At 39.1% G+C, this 20,956-nt stretch overlaps 1 protein-coding gene across 8 annotated transcripts in view; it reads left to right on the plus strand.

The window, feature by feature from the left end:
* The window catches only part of LOC111672649 (uncharacterized), a 44,387-nt gene extending 24,585 nt beyond the window's left edge, over window positions 1–19,802 (plus strand). The window contains exons 1-3 of one of the 8 annotated variants that reach the window (XR_015436086.1): window positions 10,384–10,541; window positions 11,214–11,787; window positions 13,952–14,994. The gene's annotated coding sequence lies outside the window, so the exon portion shown is untranslated. The other 7 variants (XR_015436087.1, XR_015436079.1, XR_015436082.1 and 4 more) reach the window with 7 other exon arrangements.
* Window positions 19,803–20,956: the final 1,154 nt, after the last annotated feature.

The following is a 20,956-nucleotide window of genomic DNA, read 5'->3' on the forward strand; positions in this document are numbered from 1 at the left end:
AAGATAAACATGAAGCTTTTACTCTCTTTGACACGTCATCTGAGCCAGAATGTAGCAGCAACAGCAAAAGTGGACCTAACATGGGATCTACAGAATATAAGACTGACTGGTTCTTGGTGGACATGGATGGTATGGATGAAAGTGAACATGAAGATAAATTGAAGTGTTCACGAGCACCATCTAAAGACTATATGAAGATGGAAGAGATGGATGGACCACATGCTGATGACAGTGATAATGTTGATGAATTAGAGTATTCAGAGCCTCAGTCAACAGACGAACCGAAAGAGGATGTTGTTCCTCCCTCGTTCCCTTGTTGTGCAGAAATTGGTTTGAGCCTTGATGTTTGGTCAAAACAAAGTCTAGATCCAGGTTTACTGACAAAGGGCATGATGTTAGAACTAGTACAGTTCACTAGAGCACTGACTGCATCCTACAGATCTATTGTTCTTAGTGTGTTGGAGCATAATTTTGAACTTGATTTTAAAAATCAACAGGAAAAAAATCAAGTTTGGTTCAAGGTATTAGACATACTGAAAAGGAGAGAGCGACTTATCACTGATTTTAAAAGTGAGCCATTTTCCTTTCAGACAAATCTCCTTGAAAAAGGATCCCCTTTGCCCAGTGTGGGAACGTCACTATATCACTTTGAAGTCAGCAAAAGAAGGCACTCTGATTTAAGACGTAAACAGGAAAAAAGAGCTCTTTCAACAACTAGAGAACATGTCACCAAACGGTGCAGAACAGAACAGGCTGAACAGGAAGAGGCAAACACACTGTCTCATCACACTGATTTGTGGACCAGTCAAACATTGGAGGATAATCACGGCTACATGTGTCCTTTAGACTCAGACGAAGTCACAGATTCAGAAAATTATGAAAATGGAGATGAACCTTTCCTCACCACCACTGACGGGTCCTCCAGTTTACCATTTGCAAGTCAGCCTGATGAAAGAGGACAGTGTGGAGATGAGGAGAAGACAAAGATTCCAAGAAATGTGCCATACAAATGTGACATGGAAGAAGAGGAAATGGAAACGGCGAGCAACATGTGGAAGTTGCGTGCAAATCGTGTAAAACAAATCCTTTCCTTACTAGAAAAAGAGTATTGTGCATTCTTCTGGTCAAAGAAAGCTGGCATAGAATTTGATGTTGGATTTGGCCCAAAGCAAAACTTCAGTGTTGACTGTTTGACTAATACTGTTCTGCTTGAAGTTGCCAAATTAGCCTTAGCAATTAATTCATCCCAGCAGGATTTCATCATGGAGATTATTGAGTACAACTTTGACTTCGGCCTGTGGAGCGAACACCATAGGAAAACATTTGCATGTGAAGTTATGAATAGAGTAAGACAGCTTAGAAATAGTGATGATGCAGTCAAACATTCAAAAGAGGTTTTTGAACTTCCTGATCTTATGTCATCAGTTAACATGGCCAGTCAGAGCATGGGCAGCGTCAACCCTGAAGTCAGCAGCATATCAAGAACAGCTGAGTGTAATGCTGCTCCCATGTGTCCTCCTGATTCTCACACTGAAACTAAAGAACACAGGGTGGACATCTATCCCTTCTGCAAAGACATTGGTCTGAAGCTAAATGTAATCGGCAGTCAGCCACATAAAAAACTTGAGATCAACAAATTGACCAATGGGGCAATGACTGAAGTGACAAACTTTGCAGAAAAGTTGTGTGGAACATTTGATCAGATTTGTATTGACATCCTCAGACACAACTTTGATCTTGATTGGCAAAATGGAGATTCCGACCATGCCAAAACTATTCTTGCTCGAATTCCTGTTATATTGGATCACAAAAATCTATCAAATCTAACAGGGTCTAAGAAGTTAAAGAACACAATAAAAGATTTGTCAGTGATGGTGATGGATTGCCAGAACAACCAAAATTTAGATACATGTAGTACTGGCTCTTCCCAGGCTCCAATCATAGACCAAAATGTAGGGAGTTCCACTGACACTGAACAAGATAATGAGCTCGATTTATTGTTGTGGAAATTGCGGGCTGATCAAATTCAACAGATCCTCTCAGTTCCTCATGTAGAACATTGCCCACTTTATTCTTACTCCAGATGCAAGAAATTGGGCATTGATTTCAATGTGGGATCTGGAGTAAAACAAAATCTTGATCCAAAATTACTGACCAATGGTATCATGGTTGAAGTAAGCACTCTTGCTACAGCACTGCAATCAGCCCAAAAGCATTTCATCACAGAGATTCTGGAGTACAATTTTCATCTGACTTTTAACAATGAGATCTGCCGCAGTGTCTTTGCACAGCAAGTTGTGGAAAAAATGACAACAACGGCTTTTAAATCTAACAAACCCAGATTGCTGAAAATGCCTTTTGAGCTTCCTGACTCAAGATTCATCAATGAATCTACTTATCCGAAAAATAAATTTTGCCCCAAATGTTATGAAGACAGAAATTATAAACTTTGTCAGGATCAAGCTAATCCTGTGAATGTACTTCATCCCCGTCCACATGCCATGACTGACATAGTCTTTGCAGAAGCAGACTGCACTGACCAAACATCTACAAAGGATCTGTCCTCTCTTTTCCAAGCAGCAGAGGAAACAATAATGGACAGGTACCCTCACTGCAAGAGAATAGGTTTAAGCCTATGTGTGGACAAAGACAAACCAAGGGATAAACTTAATATCCGTGTATTGACATGCAAGATTATGAGGGAAGTGGCTAGTTTTGCCAAAAGATTGTGTGGAACAAAAAATAAGCTAATTAATGATTTCCTTGGACACAACTTTAACATTGGCATTCTGAACCGGGATATAAATCTTGTATTGCTGTTCCAAAGAGTGATGGGACTAAATAACAAAGGGCCCAAATGGTTCAGTGACATTTTGGTTACTGAACCATGTCCTCACAGAGATCCTAGAAATGTGAGTAAACAGAAACAGATATCAGCCATGCAGAAAAATGAAAGGAAGGAAACAATCAGAAAAAGACAATTGGCACTGCAAACAAAGAAGGAAGAAGCCACACTGATGAAGAGTGAATATATGGAAGCCGCAAAAATAAGGAATGATAAGCAGAGTTGTGGAGACCGCTATCCCTTTTGCAAAAGGCTGGGTCTAGCCCTAGACTTGCAAAATCCAACAAGTTCTGACATCCATAGTGAATCAGAATCAAGCTGTCTGGGTACACATGAACCTTTCCTCACTTCCACTGATGGTTCATCTAGTTTACCAATCGTGATCTCAAATGTGAACCCAACATTTGCAAGTCAGCTTGATGAAAGAGGACTGTGTGGAGATGAAGAGAAGACCAATATTCCAAGAAATGTGCCATACAAATGTGACATGGAAGAAGAGGAAATGGAAACAGCGAGCAATATGTGGAAGCTGCGTGCAAATCGTGTAAAACAAATCCTTTGCTCACTAGAAAAAGAGTACTGTGCATTCGCCTGGTCCAAGAAAGCCGGCCTAGAGTTTGATGTTGGATTTGGCCCAAAACAAATCTTCAGTGTTGACTCTTTGTCTAATTCTATTCTGCTTGAAATTGCTAAATTTGCCTTAGCAATGAATTCATCCCAGCAGGATTTCATCATGGAGATTCTTGAGTACAACTTTGACCTTGGCCTGTGGAGCGAACACCATAGGAAAACCTTTGCATATGAGGTTATGAATAGAGTAAGACAGCTTAAAAATAGTGAAGATGCAGTCAAACATTCAAAAGAGGTTTTTGAACTTCCTGGTCTCGTGTCATCAGTTAACATAGCCAGTCAGAGCATGGGCAGCGTCAACCCTGAAGTCAGCAGCATATCGAGAACAGGGTGTGATGCTGCTCCTTTGTGTCCTTCTGATTTACAAGCTGAAACTAAAGAACACAGGGTGGACATTTATCCTTTCTGCAAGGACATTGGTCTGAAGCTAAATGTAATCGGCAGTCAGCCACATAAAAAACTTGAGATCAACAAATTGACCAATGGGGCAATGACTGAATTGAAAAACTTTGCAGAAAAGTTGTGTGCAACATTTGATCAGATTTGTCTTGACATCCTCAGACACAACTTTGATTTTGATTGGCAAAATGGAGACTCTGACTTTGCTAAAACCATTGTCGCACGAATTCCTGTTATATTGGAACAAAGAAATCTAACAAATGTAACAGGCTTCAATAAAATAAAGCCAATAAAGCACAAAGAATTCTTAATGATGGTGATGGATTGCCAGAACAACCCAAATTTAGATACATGTAGTACTGGCTCTTCCCAGACTCCCATCATAGACCAACATGTAGGGAGTTCCATTGACACTGAACAAGAAAATGAGCTTGATTTATTGTTGTGGAAATTGCGGGCTAATCAAATTCAACAGATCTTCTCAGTGCCTCATGTAGAACATTGCCCACTTTATTCTTATTCCAGATGCAAAAAATTGGGCATTGATTTCAATGTGGCATCTGGAGTAAAACTAAATCTTGATCCAAAATTACTGACCAATGGCATCATGGTTGAAATGAGCACTTTTACAGCAGCACTGCAATCAGCCCAAAGTGATTTCATCACAGAGATACTGGATTACAATTTTCATCTGAATTTGAACAATGAGGTGTGTCACAACGTCTTTGCACAGCGAGTTTCGGAAAAAGTTAATAATTATCAATTCAAATCTAACAAACCCAGATACCGGAAAGAGCCTTTTAAGCTCCCTGACTCAAGAGGCATAGATGAATCTACTTATCCAAAATTAAAATATTGCCCCAAATGTTATCAAGACAGAAATGATAAACTTTGTCGTGATGAATCTGACCCTGACCCCTTGCTACATCCTCATCCACATGCCATGACTGACACAGTCTCTCCAGAAGTAAACTGCACAGCTCAGAAGCCTACAAAGGATCTGTCCTCTGCTTTCCAAGCAGCAGAGGAGACAATAATGGACAGTTACCGGCTATGCAAGAAAATAGGTCTAAGCCTATGTGTTGACAAAGACAAACCAAAAGATAAACTTGACCCCCGTGTATTGACAAATGGTATTATGAGGGAAGTGGCTAGTTTTGCCAAAAGGTTGTGTGGAACAAAACATAAGCTCATTAATGATGTTCTTGAACACAACTTCAACCTTGGCATGCAGAACCAAGATATAAATCTCTCACTGCTGTTCTACAGAATGGCGACACTGTATGGTGGAGGGCCCACCTGGTTCAGAGAAGTTTTTGTTATTCAGGCTTGTACTCCGAGAGAGCTTAGAGATGTGAGAAAAGTGAAAGAGGCAACTGCCACACGAAATGAAAGGAAGGAAACAATCAGACAAAGACAGTTGGCACTGCAAACAAAGAAGGAAGAAGCCACACTATCGAGTGATAACATGGGTGCTGTAAAATCAAGGAGAGATAGGCAGAGTAGTGGAGACTGTTATCCCATTTGCACAGAGATGGATCTGGACCTAGATGTGACATCAAAATCAGGAGACAAGGAAAAACTGGACTTAAAGCTGTTGACTAGAGCTGTAGTGATGGAGATCTGTAGATTTCTAGGTAAGAAAGCAGGACACTATTTCCCAGGCGCACTGTTTGACATCCTTGACTATAACTTTGATCTAAGCTCACAACATTACAGGCGGTGGGAATTTTCCATAGCAACTGCATCCAAAGTCAAAACCATGGTCAAACAATACCGGTACAATTTGCACAGAACAAATGAGGTATTCAAATTACCATTTGTGTTTGAACGCAAAGAATCAAAAAGATTGGTACAAAAGAGACAAAATAAGAAAAGGCCTAAATCATCTTTGAAAACAACAAAAACGAATGAAGGATGTAGAGCTGTTCAGCCATTGAGAAACCTTTCAGATGTCAATCATGCCCATCTTGATGTTGAAACTGACAAGGATCTTTGGTTTGAAGAGGAGGACACAAAGTCTCAAACCAATCCTGGGACAATAATGCAGATGACAGGGAGTCCTGTGAGTGGAGATTGTGACAGTCGTTTCCAGGGAAACATACAGATCAAAGAGGAGGAAGATGATTCACATTATGGTGATATGAAACCAGAACCAGTCACTGAGGAAATGGGTAAATCTCCAGGATCCCTTGGATATACTTTAACCATATGTCCAAACTCTGGAGGCCATATAAAAACAGAATCAGAAACAGAGGATGCCCAGTGTTATAACCTGGCTGAACCACAAGTATCTGAAGGATATGCCAGGCACTATGTAGGTACAAAGACTGAGAGCAGTGTGAAAACAGAATCAGACAGTGAGGATGTCAAGTATGAAATCCCAGTCGAAGCAGCAGGATCATCATACTCCATGGTAACCATATGTCAGGACACAGAGAGTACATTGATCAAACAGGAGCAAGAAAATCGGTCAGTCTTCATTATGGAGATGTTTCAAACACAAAGTGAAGTGGAAATCAAACAGGAACAAGATTCTTAATAGTCTAAATGATGGTTCACACAAGAGACAGGTGTTTCACACTCATAAATGGTTTAGCAATAAAGAGTACAATTTGAATGGAGTTCTCATTTGCTGTGAAAATACATTTCTTTTAAAGGGGAATGCATTTGAAGAATTAATTTAAAGCTAAATGATGGTTCACACAAGAGACAAGTGTCTTACATTAAATGGATAAGAGCGAATTAGTAACAATGATTCCTGTTTAAATTGTGTTGAACAAAGATGAATAGGGTTGACTAAAAGCTTTCAAAACAACTCATAACGGCTTCTTATTCTTTTTACCCTTTGTGTTCAGCTGTTGGTACAATAATTTGTGAGAATTTCACAAGAATTTGTTTTTAGGATAATGTTACACTGAACTTTTCTTTGTAGATATAAGATTATTGTAATTTAGCCTTTGGAGGCATTCTGGTCTGTTTTTAAGTGGTTGTTTGTGTTTTCAATTGTTTTTCCAGTTTGTTTATTAGTGCCTTTTTTGACCTTCATTGTCATGTATATGCTATTTTTTTATGTTGTTGTTTTTTTTGTTTTTTTTTTTCTAAAAGGAATAGGTGCTTACTGACAATAAAAAATGAAAGATGTTGGGAACTACAAAGAACTATGGTGATTTTAGGGAGTGATGTACTGATTATTAGAACGGCCGTCATTCGGTCATAGAAGACAATCCAAAGACTTTAAAAAACGACCAACTTGTCTTCTGTCCCACCCAGATCTACTCTGATAATATACAACAGATCATTCAGCAAGGAGGAAGTTGGCAGCATAAATGCAATTTACATTTTACTTTTCAGTCATCAAAAGACATGGTTTTAAAATGAGAACATCCTGTCACATCTTGTACACACACCTAAATATAAGATATAAGATGATGACAAACTTTTATTTTCCTATGATAAATTCACAATCCTTATGGTATTTGTCTGTTTTCTTCAAGGCAGAGTTGAGAGGTAAACACTGACATCCTTAAGAAATCTCGGGGTTTGTGTGTTAGAGCTTGTTGAAAGAGGTGAAATTATTTTATTATTATTGCTGTTATATGAATTTTGATGAAAACCAAATTAAATGATCAAAATCATCATCATTACAACCTTAAAATTTCACATTACATCTTAAAATGTCTCATGACAGTAGGATTCAACTGAAAGAGAATGAATGCTAATCTTCATGAGTATAATTAAAATCGTGTCATTTCACTTTAACTCCCAGAATGGGAAATCTCCTTAACTGCTGTGGAAAGGAAACGGTTGGACGCATGATAGAAATCCACTGGTGCTTGATCTTAAGTAAGCATAGGTTTTGAAAATGGTTGGTTGCAAGTACATGTTTCAGTCTGTGCTGGTGTGGTACCATGTTTTCCTGACCTGTGGCAGAGGTTGCTCCAACACCCGACTGAAGGAGGATGAATTTGCATCGTCTAGTACAATGAGAAATGTGAACAAACACATAAACTTGATTAATTTGAGGCAACAAGCTAAGTTTGCTGTCGACACCATCTCTGATTCAACAGAGGGCTTTTTAAGTGATTTGATAAACAGCAGATGCATTTGTTATCCTGGCAGAAACAGCAGGTGTGTCAGGTGTGTAACCCAATACATTCACAGTAAAAATCTAGTGGGCAGAAAGGTTTTGCTTCATTTTGATAGCACTGAAGACTCAAGCACACACACTTTTGTCCCTGTCACAATAAGAATACCCACGCTCCCCATTATGCACCCTCAGCTTTGTTCATGCCCTTTTCTCTCTGACCACAGCTCCTGTCAGATATTGAGGTTCATCGCCCAGTGTGAGCCAGATATCAAAGTACCTATAGATGAGTTGGATTTAAAGGAAACAGGATACAGGAAAGCGTATGCACTTGACATAACACTGGTTTCTAGTAACATCGCCCCAATGTTTGACTGGAAAGCAAGTAATGAAGGAAACATAGGCAGATCAAAACAATCATATATCAGTAACAGAAGTAGACAGGGGTAGAAAATGGGTTTACAGCAAAGCTAACTTGGAGAAGTTCAAGAAAGTGATGGTTATCTAAATAAGATCAATGGAAGTATGCATATTGATACTTTAAATGATATGATAACAGAAGGTATTACGGCAGTCGTTCTAAAATCTATTCCTAAAAGTTAGGGAAAAACAAACAGGAAAGCAGTGCCATGGTTGAATAATACATGTAAAGAGGCTGTTAGAAATAGAAACAGGGCATTTAAATTAATGAATAGAACCCACAACTTCCAGCACATGATACACAAAAAAAAAGATCTAAGACATTAGTGAGAAAGAGAATGAGGCAAGAAGAAATGACATTGGGAAAAAGTCTTGTGACACAATTGGGAACACAACTCCAGTAGGAGAAGTGTGGGGAATGATTAGAAAGATGGGAGGGGACAGAAGGGAATGGAGTTAACAATTGAAAATGAATTAGCAGTAACTAATAGTGAGAAAGCAAAGCTAATACTTTTGTTGTGATACACAGTTCTAACAACTTATCTGAGGAGGGAAGAAGAGGTACAAAAAAAAAAACTAAATCTGAAAATATGGATGCTTTAAGGAAGAAGAATACTGATGATGAACTGAGTGTTCCATTTACAATGGAAGAACTAAAAAGAGCACTTGCTAAAACTGGAATGACTGCTCCAGGAAAGGATGTAATAGGTTATATAATGTTAAAACATTTAAGGAGTGAATTATTGATTAAAGTATTAACATTGTATAATAAAGTGTGGGATGAAGGTAGTATACCAGCTGCCTGGAAGGAGGCAGTTATTGTACCTGTAAGGAAACCAGGGAAAGATGCAACCCATCAAATTATAGGCCCATTGCCCTGACATCACATTTATTTAAACTGGAGCAGAAATGGCACTACACAAGGGAGTTTCATTAGTTCTATATTATTCTCAATCATGATAAATTATGTATTTTAGTCTATGTCACCAAATATGGGAAGGTTATTATTTGCAGATGATGGGGCCTTGTGGAAAAAATGAAGGAATTTAGAACATGTAGTTAAAAAACTACAAGCAAGTAGAAATGTGGGGGAAGAAATGGGGATTTAAACTATCGGTTGAAAAAACTAAATTAATGCTCTTTATGAGAAGGAGGGGGTAGGAGGAATTTTCACCTGGACATGTGTGGAAGCAAACTAGAAACAGTGCACATTTTTACTGATGGCTCAAAAGACCCAATCACAGACAGTAAAGGATCTGCAGTCACAATTCCAAATAGCATCAGTTCACTCAAAAGCAATCAACCAAGGCACCAATCATATTTTTATGGACACCAGCTCACATAGGCATAGAGGGAACTAAAAAGTGGACAAACTGGCTAAACAAGCTCTACAGAAAAGAAATACAGATCATATTAAGATATCTAAAAGGGAAAACGTATTGTAAGGAAAAATATATCACAGAGAATGGCAACAACACTGGGCTCAGGAGACAAAGGGGAGACAAATATATACAGTTCAAAAGGTACAAGGGATGAAATAGGAGAGAAGAGATCATCATATCAAGATTAAGAATAGGACACAGCAATCTTCGAAGTATTCTTTGTAAATAGTCTTTGTGCGCAATGTCAGGGACAAGAAACTATAGAACATGTCATTATTAAATGCAGTAAATACACATCAGAAAGGGAGGATATGTTGAAGGAGATGGTGCGTTTGGGGATGAGAGGAATGGAACTGAGGAACATACTGGAGTGAGCTTCAAGCAAACGGGAGATCATGCATGAGTAACCACTTGCGGGAAACGGGACTCTGGGAAAAGATCTAGTAGAGTGGACAATGTAGAAGCTGAATGATATCGAAAGACGGCGATAATGCAACTACTTGGATGCCAGCTGCCGTTAAACACCATCGAAGAAGAAGAAGATAGAAACGTAGGAATACTTGACGGCTCGTTTCTTAGACCCTTTTATTTTGAAGTCCCCAGGCGCGGCTCTTTGTCATCACTTCCTCTGAGAGCTTTGGATCTGTTTCGTAGTTAAGCGCAATTGACAGTTTTCATGCCCTTAAATCTACTTACATAAAAACATTATTGGCGAAACCGTGTGTTCTTCACAAGTGAAAAGAGGGGAGAACAAGGGAGATTGTTCAACCCACATTAGGTGAGTAAGCTTCCGTTTGTTTAATCCTCTTCTATCATATTGTATTCATAGCGGATTGCGCATTTATCTAAAGATAATGAACTAGGCCTTATACATTTGGTATTCTAAACACACGTTTCACTGGCCAAAATACTGGTTTGGGGATCGGCAAGTACGCGAGTCTATGCAGTGACCCAATACCACGTAATCTATTTGATAAACTTTATAGTTTCTAACGCAGAACATTTCCAAAATTCCCAGCCAGAATTTCCAAAATTCCCAGCCAGTAGTGGCGTTTTCAGCAAACATAGGTGGAGTCTTCCAAACATCTAGTGGGAAACGTCACTGTAAAGTGGGGCGTTCACGCTGTATTTAAAGTCTATTGTTGGCAGCAACTAAGATGAATCTTTCCATGAAACAAGCGTTAGCGCCACTGGTAACAAGAAGAAAGAGAGCAGCAAAGAAGAGGCTGTGGGTGCCATAGACATATATATGTAGACCAGTGGCGATTGCTCTAAGACTGCAAGGGAAGCTCAGCTTCCCCTAAAATGTCAACAAAATAAGTGGTCAAATATGTTCTTTTGTGTGAACATTTCATTGACTAAATATGCGCTAGAACACGTTCATCTTTTGTTCAGAATCAGCTACTTATCACAGGTAACCGACACGACTTCTTCTCATTCATCCCCGCAGCGCCACAGAGCTTTACACAGTGCAGACGCCGAGCGTCTCCTGACTTCACTGGGGAAGCATAGAGTGGGTTGTCCCACTGCAGCGAAACTAGACGGTCATTGGATAAATGCTGGGCTTTGTCCCGCCCATCGGACGCTCAGCGTCTCTGGGGGTCTATGCGACAGTGGGCTGGCCCGGACGCTCGGCTTCTGCATGATGATTGGATGATCTGTCTGAGGCTGAGTCCCTTTTTGATTGACAGCGAAATTAGCGAATCAGCGATCTTGAAGTATAAGCATCCACCGGAAAAATTTTCAAGTTTTTCATTCCGTTGTTCGGAGTTGATCTGGAGACGTTACTGATCCTCAGCGACTTTGTCTTTGTTAAAAATGACTAGCGTTGTGTTTGGCGACTCTCTTCTGTCACTCTGCGAATTTACATTTAAATAAACGGACACATTTTATGATGTAGGCCGAAAATGAGCTTCCCCTCCTTATAAGACCAGCAGCCGCCACTGATGTAGACGCCGCATTGGCCGCTGGATCGTACGTCAACGTCGCCTACATATTGGTCTAGGCATGGTGAAACTACAATGGTACGTTGCTTTAAATTTTGCATTTCTCCTTTCTTTTCGTAGAGAAAATTATAGTGTTCACAGTGCTAAAGCAGGTAAGATAGGAAGCATCCGTCAGACAGTCACAGAGGTTTTAAATACCTTTCTATATGTTGTCAAGTAGGCTGCACGGTGTTGCAGTGGTTAGCGCTGTCCCAGCTCGGCCGTGGGATCTTTCTGTGTGGAGTTTGCATGTTCTCCCCGTGCAAGTGTGGGTTCTCTCCGGGTACTCCGGCTTCCTCCCACAGTCCAAAGACATGCAAAATGGGGACTAGGCTAATTGGATACTCTAAATTGACCATAGGTGTGGCTGTGAGTGTGAATGGTTGTCTGTCTCTATGTGTTTGCCCTGCGATGGACTGGCGACCTGTCCAGGGTGTACCCTGCCTCTCTGGGATAGGCTCCAGCCCCCCCGCGACCATACTAGAGGATAAGCGGTAGAAAATGAATGAATGTTGTCAAGTATGAAAAGACCCCAAATGAGCGCTGTAAGTGGACTACTTGTTTACTATAAGCAAATTATTTAAACTGCGTCTGTATAGGAATGTCCCAAGCTTTTTGATCCATATAAGCAATTGACTACTAATCGTGATCATTGTAAGCATGTCATTCATTAATTCACCAGAGGTATGCCTTACAACAGTGAAAGCAGTCATATCACATCCATTAGGAATAGCAGTATGCACCTGATAGAGCTGTTTTTTTTTTAGCATAACTACAGAAAGTGGTACAACTGAGGTAGCAGAATGCATGTGACCTGACAGCATTTATTTTATACTCTAACCAAGCAGTCAATGGCTGTGTGGGTGGGACTTCAGTTAACATTGAACCCCATGTCAAAATAAGAGTTTGTCATATTTTACTTTTTGATGTTATATGATGTTGTGGATATTAAAATCGTCTTCAATCAATAATCTTTTGTCTGAAGATAAAATTGTGAGCTTCATTCTGCTGTGCCTCAGTTGACCGGTACCTGGAAATTTAAAAGAAATTCTTCAATTGGCATTTAACTCACCCTTTTAACACCACCAAAAATATATCAGGGGTTAGCGGGAGCACATTAGAATGATTATCACATTTTCTTACACAGGTCATCATAAACTGTGACCCTACTGTACCTTGAAATTGCATAAAACTATGCAGCATCTACATATTGTTTGGTACTTCACCTTACTTTTATCTGCCTTAAAGATTAAATAGTGTAAATACTAACAATCACTTATGCAAATCAATGTCCAAATAACTGTGCCTCTTTCAGTCACATTTTACAGTGGTCACCAAATATGGTGTATCATCAGCATTGGCTATCATGTGAACTCGATGACATTGTACCAGACTGACAAGATTGTTTTGACCTTTCAGATAAATAATGCCTGTTTTGCTGTTTTGTTTTCTTACATTTCTCTTATCTGATGTAGAAAATGAGAGAAAACTGAAATAATTTGTTTTGAATCCAAATACCTTTGCCTCAGTCAATTTTCTAATCTGAAATGAAAATCAGAAAATGGATGTTTTGTCACTCAATTTGGAAAAAAAGGATGTCAAGCATGTTTTACATGAAATAGAATTTATTGAAAAAGGCTTGAAATTCTATTTTTTTATATTTTCTGTGAGCCTGAGTCCCACGTTCGGCCAAATTAAGTGTGGACTGTCTCGTCTTTCTGAAATAACTGTTGCATCTAACTGTGCACTGTTTTCTGAAGCAGTCCTCGTTGGATTGCTGGGCTCACACTATACTGTTTGGAGCAGTGGAGGTAACCGTGGAAAAAATGAAGCAGACTGAGAACACTGTCTTTTCGGCATGGCTGCAAAACTAAATAAAGCTCATTATAAGTAGTTACGTGCTGTGCCTTGTGTGGGGGGCGTGCCAAGCTTGCAGGTGGGCAGCATCAAGAAACATATTGATGTCAATAGGACCAGGAAGTAATATGTGGACCCCCAACGAGGCATTTTGTACAAAGAAAAAAACTGGGTTTTGCCCTGACAGTTACTCCCTTTGGTGTAAACTTTGAGTCTTGTGACTCAGTAGACCATTGACATGCACAAAAAGTTATATAACACACCTTACTGTTTAACCTATTTTTTAAGTGCCCCACAAACAATGCATTCATGAATTAACAATCATTCAAACCTGTGTTTCTTTCAGGGCTACAACGGATCTTCATCAATGCTGATTGGACAGATATCCAACTAGGATGTCGATACAAACTAATGTGGTCCAGATGTGTTGGAGTACGTGTTAGCCAAGCTGACCACTTTTTACAAGGCACAGTATGAAACTAAATTGGGACCCCAGTCTCACTGTTTGAGGTACAACAAAAACCCTCTAAATAGGTAAATTAAAATCAACCGTAGATGAGGACTCATTTATGACACTAAGATTCTGAGAGTTTCACTCAATGCAAGTTTATTTGCAACAAGCCATGTACAAATACTGATTTGTCCCAGTGACAGTTCAGTCTGGCACAGTATAGGAGCCCCTCACCAGCGGTTGACCAGATGCACATGTTCAACCTGTGGACTTAGAAGGCGGAGATGCAGCCGCTCCAGAGTCTTCTGGATGTGTGATGTGAGGGTGACTGGCCTGTAGTCATTTATGAGGTTATATTGTCTGAGGTTATATAGTTACTGTTACCATTGTTACAGAATACAAATAATAATAATTTCTCAGCAGAAGCCATTTATATCTACATTCACTACGTTTTTCTCCCACATTCTCAATATTATTTGTGTGAACAGATCGACAATCCGTGTGTCAATGTGTAATCTGTTTATATAAAACATCTTTCCCAAACACAGAAAATAAATTTGTAAACTCACAAAAATATCTTGCAAATATAAAACAGATCTGTAAATACATAAACAAATTCCACAAATCAAAAACATAGCTGTTAATACATTCAATTAATTTACAACTAAATGAAAATTTATTTTACACACAGAGTTTTGAGATGAACTTTCCACCAGTCTGAACAAAAATCTGTTTAACAGTTAACAATGGGCTTCTTAGCAGGGACTGAACTTTTAAAATTAAATATCTAAATATGGCACCTTGTAATGATGCAATCTCTACGATGCATCTGAAAAGTAGATCACATGACAAAAGATGGTCGAGGTTATAAGATTGTCAGATTGTTCACTGCTACTTAAAATTCAAAATAAAAGTGATTTTTAATGTGTTTTATGAAAGATTTTGTTTTTCATTAATTATTTATTATGTTACTATTTATTCTTCTGTTTGTAGCCTGGGTTAGACCGATCCAGCTTTCTACACTGGTTATGTTAACAACCTGTGATTTAAAGGTGATGTCACGGCCTTAATAAATGCACGCCACATGAATTGTGCAGTTGACAGAACTGTTGTTGAAGAGAACAAGCCATTATGTGGCCATTATATACACATTGGCTAGAATACATGCTTTGCATCAGCAAGTTTACTGAAAGACTACATACATTAGTATGAAGCACTGCTTTTCCACTGAGCCTTCAGACTGTCAATTGTAATCAAGTGTATTGACACAAAATACATGAAACAGTATAATGCAATTACATAATTAATACACTTGACTATGACTTAAGGCTGATGTATAGTGTGTGGGTTATTTATAATTTTTTCCTGTCAACTACGTACAGGAAAGGAAGACATAGAAGATCAAGAAGATCACTGAGGATGGAAGACGGGGACACCAGCAGTCTGAAGAACAATAAAAAGATGGATGCCAATACAATTTGGCAGTGGCGTATTACACATGTAAAGAAGTACTCAAGGAATCCAGAACCATTCCATTACAGCAGAAAAATGGGATTAGATTTTAATGTTGGATCAATCACACACAAGAAATTGGATTTACATTCAGTGACAAATGGTGTCGTACTGGAAGTCTGTGACTTTGCAGAAACAGTTTGCAAAACTAAATGGCATTTTATCACAAACATTCTGGAGAACAATTTCGATCTTGGATTGAAAAGTGAGCAACAGCGGATTGAGTTTACTTCTCAACTTCTGCACAAAGTCAGAGACTTGATCCAAAAACCTCCTGAAGATAAACATGAAGCTTTTACTCTCTTTGACACGTCATCTGAGCCAGAATGTAGCAGCAACAGCAAAAGTGGACTTAACATGGGATCTACAGAATATAAGACTGACTGGTTCCTGGTGGACATGGATGGTATGGATGAAAGTGAACATGAAGATAAATTGAAGTGTTCACAAGCACCATGTAAAGACTATATGAAGATGGAAGAGATGGATGGACCACATGCTGATGACAGTGATGATGATGATGAATTAGAGTGTTCAGAGCCTCAGTCAACAGACGAACCGAAAGAGGATGTTATTCCTCTCTCATTCCCTTGTTGTGCAGAAATTGGTTTGAGCCTTGATGTTTGGTCAAAACAAAGTCTAGATCCAGGTTTACTGACAAAGGGCATGATGTTAGAACTAGTACAGTTCACTAGAGCACTGACTGCATCCTACAGATCTATTGTTTTCAGTGTGTTGGAGCACAATTTTGAGCTTGATCTTAAAAGTCAACAGGAAAAAAATCAAGTGTGGTTCAAGGTATTAGATATGCTGAAAAGGAGAGAGCGACTTATCACTGATTTTAAAAGTGAGCCATATTCCTTACAGAAATATCCCTGTGACAAAGTATCAGCTCTGTCCAGTGTGGAAGCCTCACTATATCAATATAAAGACATGAGCAAAAGCAGACAGTTTGATTTACAAAGTAAATGTGAAAAAAGAGCTCTTTCAATAACAAGAGAACATGTTGCCAAGCGATGCAGAACAGAACAGGCTGACCAGGAAGAGACAAACACACTGTTTCATCACACTGATTTGTGTAACAGTCAAACAGCGGAGGATGACCACAGCTACATGTGTCCTTTAGACTCAGATTCAGAAAATGATGAAAACAGAGATGACTTACAAGACCCACCAAGTTCTGACATCAATAGTGAATCAGAGTCAAGCTGCGAGGGTAAAAATGAACCTTTTCTCTCCACCACTGATGGTTCCTCCAGTTTACCAATTGTAATCTCAAATGTGAACCCAACATTTGCAAGTCAGCCTGATGAAATAGGATTGTGTGGAGTTAAAGAAGAGACAAAGATGTCAAGAAATCTGAAATACAAATGTGACATGAGGGAAGAGGAAATGGAAACAGAGAGCAACATGTGGAAGTTGCGTGTGAACCGTGTAAAACAAATCCTTTTCTTACTGGACAAAGAGTACTGTGCACTCAACTGGTGCAAGAAAGCTGGCCTAGAATTTAATGTTGGATTTCGCCCAAGGAAAACCTTAAAGGTTGACTCTTTGATTAATTCTGTTCTGCTTGAAGTTGCTAAATTTGCCTTAGCAATTAATTCATCCCAGCAGGATTTCATCATGGAGATTCTTGATTACAACTTTGACTTTGGCAAGCAGAGCAAATATCATAGGAAAACCTTTGCATGTGAAGTTATGAATAAAGTAAGACTGCTTAAAAATAGTGAAGATCCCGGTTCCATGTCATCAGTTAACATGGCCAATCAGAGCATGGGTAGTGTCAACCCTGAAGTCAGCAGCATATCGAGAACAACTGAGTGTGATGTTGCTCCAATATGTCCGCCTGATTCACACACTGAAACTAAAGAACAGAGGGTGGATCTTTATCCCTTCTGCAAGGACATTGGTCTGAAGCTAAATGTAATCTCCAGTCAACCACATAAAAAAATGAAGATCAACAAATTGACCTTTGGGGCAATGACTGAAGTGACAAACTTTGCAAAAAAGTTGTGTGGAACATTTGATCAGATTTGTCTTGATATCATCGGACATAACTTTGATCTTGACTCGCAAAATGGAGACTCTGATGTTGGTAAAACAATTCTCGCTCGAATTCCAGTCATAGTGGAACAGAAACATCTGACAAATGCAGTAGGCTTCAACAGGATAAGACGCACAATGAAAGATTTGCCAGCAATGGTGATGGATTGCCGGAACAACCCAAATTTAGATACATGTAGTACTGGCTCTTCCCAGGTTCCAGTTATAGACCAAAATGTAGGGAGTTCAACTGATGGTGAACAAGAAAATGAGCTCGATTTAATGTTGTGGAAATTGCGGGCTAATCAAATTCAACAGATCCTCTCAGTGCCTCATGGAGAACATTGCCTATTTTATCCTTATTCCAGATGCAAGAAATTAGGCATTGATTTCAATGTGGGATCTGGAGTAAAACAAAATCTTGATCCAAAATTACTGACCAATGGCATCATGGTTGAAATGAACTGTTTTGCTACATCACTGCAATCAGCCCAGAAGGATTTCATCACAGAGATTCTGGAGTACAATTTTAATCTGAATTTGAAAAATGAGCATTGTCGCAGTGTTTTTGCACAGCAAGTGGAGAGAATGACTAATAGATCTTTAAAACTTTTAAAACCCAAATTCCAGAAAATGCACTTTGAGCTCCCTGACTTAAAGGAAATGCAAAATTCTTCTTATCCAAAAACTAAATATTGCCCTAAGTGTTATCAAGACAGAAATTTTAAGCTTCATCAGGGTGAATCTTACCCTGACCATGTGCGTCGTCCTCATTCACATGACATGACTGAAAGAGCCAACAAGGATCTGTCTTCTACTTTCCAAGCAGCAGAGGAAACAATAATGGACAGTTACCTGCTCTGCAAGAAAATAGGTTTAAGCCTATGTGTGGACAAAGACAAACCAAAAAGAAAACTCAACCTCTGTGTACTGACACGTGGTATTATGAAGGAAGTGTCTCATTTTATCAAAAGATTGTGTGGAACAAAAAGTACGCTCATTAATGCTGTTCTTGAACACAACTTTAACATTGGCATGCAGAGCCGACATATAAATCCTGCACTGCATTTCAACAAAATGGTGGCAGTAAATAATAAAGGGCCCACCTGGTTCAGTGAAGTTTTTCTTATCCAGCCATATCCTCACAGAGATCCTAGATACGTGAGTAAACAGAAAGCTGTATCTGCCACGCAAAAAAATGAAAGGAAGGAAACAATCAGAAAAAGACAGTTGGCACTGCAAACAAAGAAGGAACATTTGCACAGAAAAAACGAGGTCTTCCAATTGCCATCTGTGTTTGAATGCAAAGCGTCAAAAGAATCTGTGCAAGAGAGACAAGATAAGAAAATTGCTAAATCTACTCTGGATGAAATGGACATGACAACAAATGAAGAATGTAGAGCTGTTCAGCAATTGCAATACCTTTCAGACGTCAATCGCGCCCATTTTCTTGATGTCAGAACTTACAAGGCTCTTTGGATGGATAAAGGGGGCACAACGTCCCCAAAAGATCCTGGGACAATAATGCAGATGACTGGGGGTCCAGTAAGTAGAGGTTGTGACAGTCGTCTCCAGGGAAACATACAGATCAAAGAGGAGGAAGATTATTCACATTATGGCGCTATGACACCAGAACCAGTTACTGAGGGAATAGGTAAACCTGGGGGATCCCTTGAATATGCTTTAACCATATGTCCAAACTCTGAAAGCCATATAAAAACAGAATCAGAAACAGAGGATACCCAGCGTTACAACCTGGCTGAACCACAAGTATCTGAAGGATATGCTATACTAGCTGTATGTACAAACACTGAGAGCAGTGTGAAAACTGAATCGGACACTGAGGGTGTGTAGTCCCAGTTGAAGCATCAGGGATACTCCATGATAACCATATGTCAGGTCACTGACAGTACATTGATGTAAACATTACATATTTACACTTACGTATATTGTAAGTTTTACTGGTTTTGTTTTAAAAGGAATAGCTGCTTACTGTTGGGGATCACAACATGTAAATTAAAAATAAGTTGTCATTTGTTTAACATGTGATGCTAATCTACATGCATAGTGTCAGTGCTTGAAATAATATTAATAAACTCCATAAGACACTATAAAAGGGAAAGTGACTTGATGGACTATTGCATTTTTTTATTGCTGTTTTACTACATTTTATATAAAGCATTTAAAAGCATCTTTTCCTCTTGTATTTTCTGCTTGAATATATCTTCAGATATAAATATAAATATTCAATATGAATTTATTTAAAGGGGTAATATCTTATGAGCCCTGTTTACACAATAACAATATAGTATTCAATTCTAGTATTCAGTGTAATGCAACCACCTCAATATGAGAGGATAGTGACATAATCTATATACATTTTGAGACAGAAGCCCAAACCTTACTCCAACTAGGACATATGCCAAACCATCTTATCTTGGCCTCCTAAACACTTTTTGAGTATATTAATTTTTTCTGTTTAAGTATTTCAGTTCACTTAGCAATTATTGCAACCGGCACAAAGAAAATTAGAATTATTAAACCCTTATTAGTGCCACGGGTGCTCAGCTCCAAGGCACTCCTCTACAGCTAGAATACGTGAGAGGAGTGCCTCGGGGCGTTTTCAGTGTCTGTCACGGTGTTTTCGGTTTATGAAAAGAAGTAACGGTTTTCTCATAATTTGCAGTTGTTTGAAGCCATGTAGAAGCCAAATTCTGGGCAGATTTTCACATTGCCATGGCAACGGCAGCTCCTGACCTGTGTGCGTGTGTGCGTGCGCCTAGCAACCAGATAACCAACTCTCCAAGCTCTGCTAGCTTTACATTAGCCGCATGTTAGGTCTTAAATTACATTTAGTTAGGTCTTTTTTTTGATTTGTTAAAAGAGTGAATGAAGTTGTGACGGTCTCCGCTGAGACAGAGGAGAGGAGAAGCTACTATCCCTCTCTTGCTGTCACTTCTAGTCGCGTTGCTCTGCTCCCCAGTAATGTTAAATTTAGCACAGAAAAAAACATAATAGTGGTAATTTAAATAGCGGTTCATGGGATTTATTAACCCTCAGGGGTCCCTCTGTCCTTTTTTGGACATTTTCTTCACTTTTCTTTTTTGATTTTGTAACAGTTGAATATATGAAAGGTGCCTTTAACGTGTGTCGCTTACCAGTGATGTCATCAAACTACGTTTTGTTATGGTTTGAGTTAGTTGAGAGCATGCTACTACGCTGGTCGGATGTATATCCACGACTCCTTGTTCCTTCCTACTTCTCTCAACTCAGTGATGATAATAAGTCCGTGTGGTAACTATTTATTTCATGTATGAATATATATAGCAGCCGTACAACCGGGCT

The sequence above is a fragment of the Seriola lalandi genome, unplaced genomic scaffold (genome assembly GCF_002814215.2).
Source record: "Seriola lalandi dorsalis isolate HSWRI2012SDOR001 ecotype SW California unplaced genomic scaffold, Sedor1 jcf7180002054901, whole genome shotgun sequence".
In the NCBI taxonomy this organism is placed as follows: Eukaryota; Metazoa; Chordata; class Actinopteri; order Carangiformes; family Carangidae; genus Seriola; species Seriola lalandi.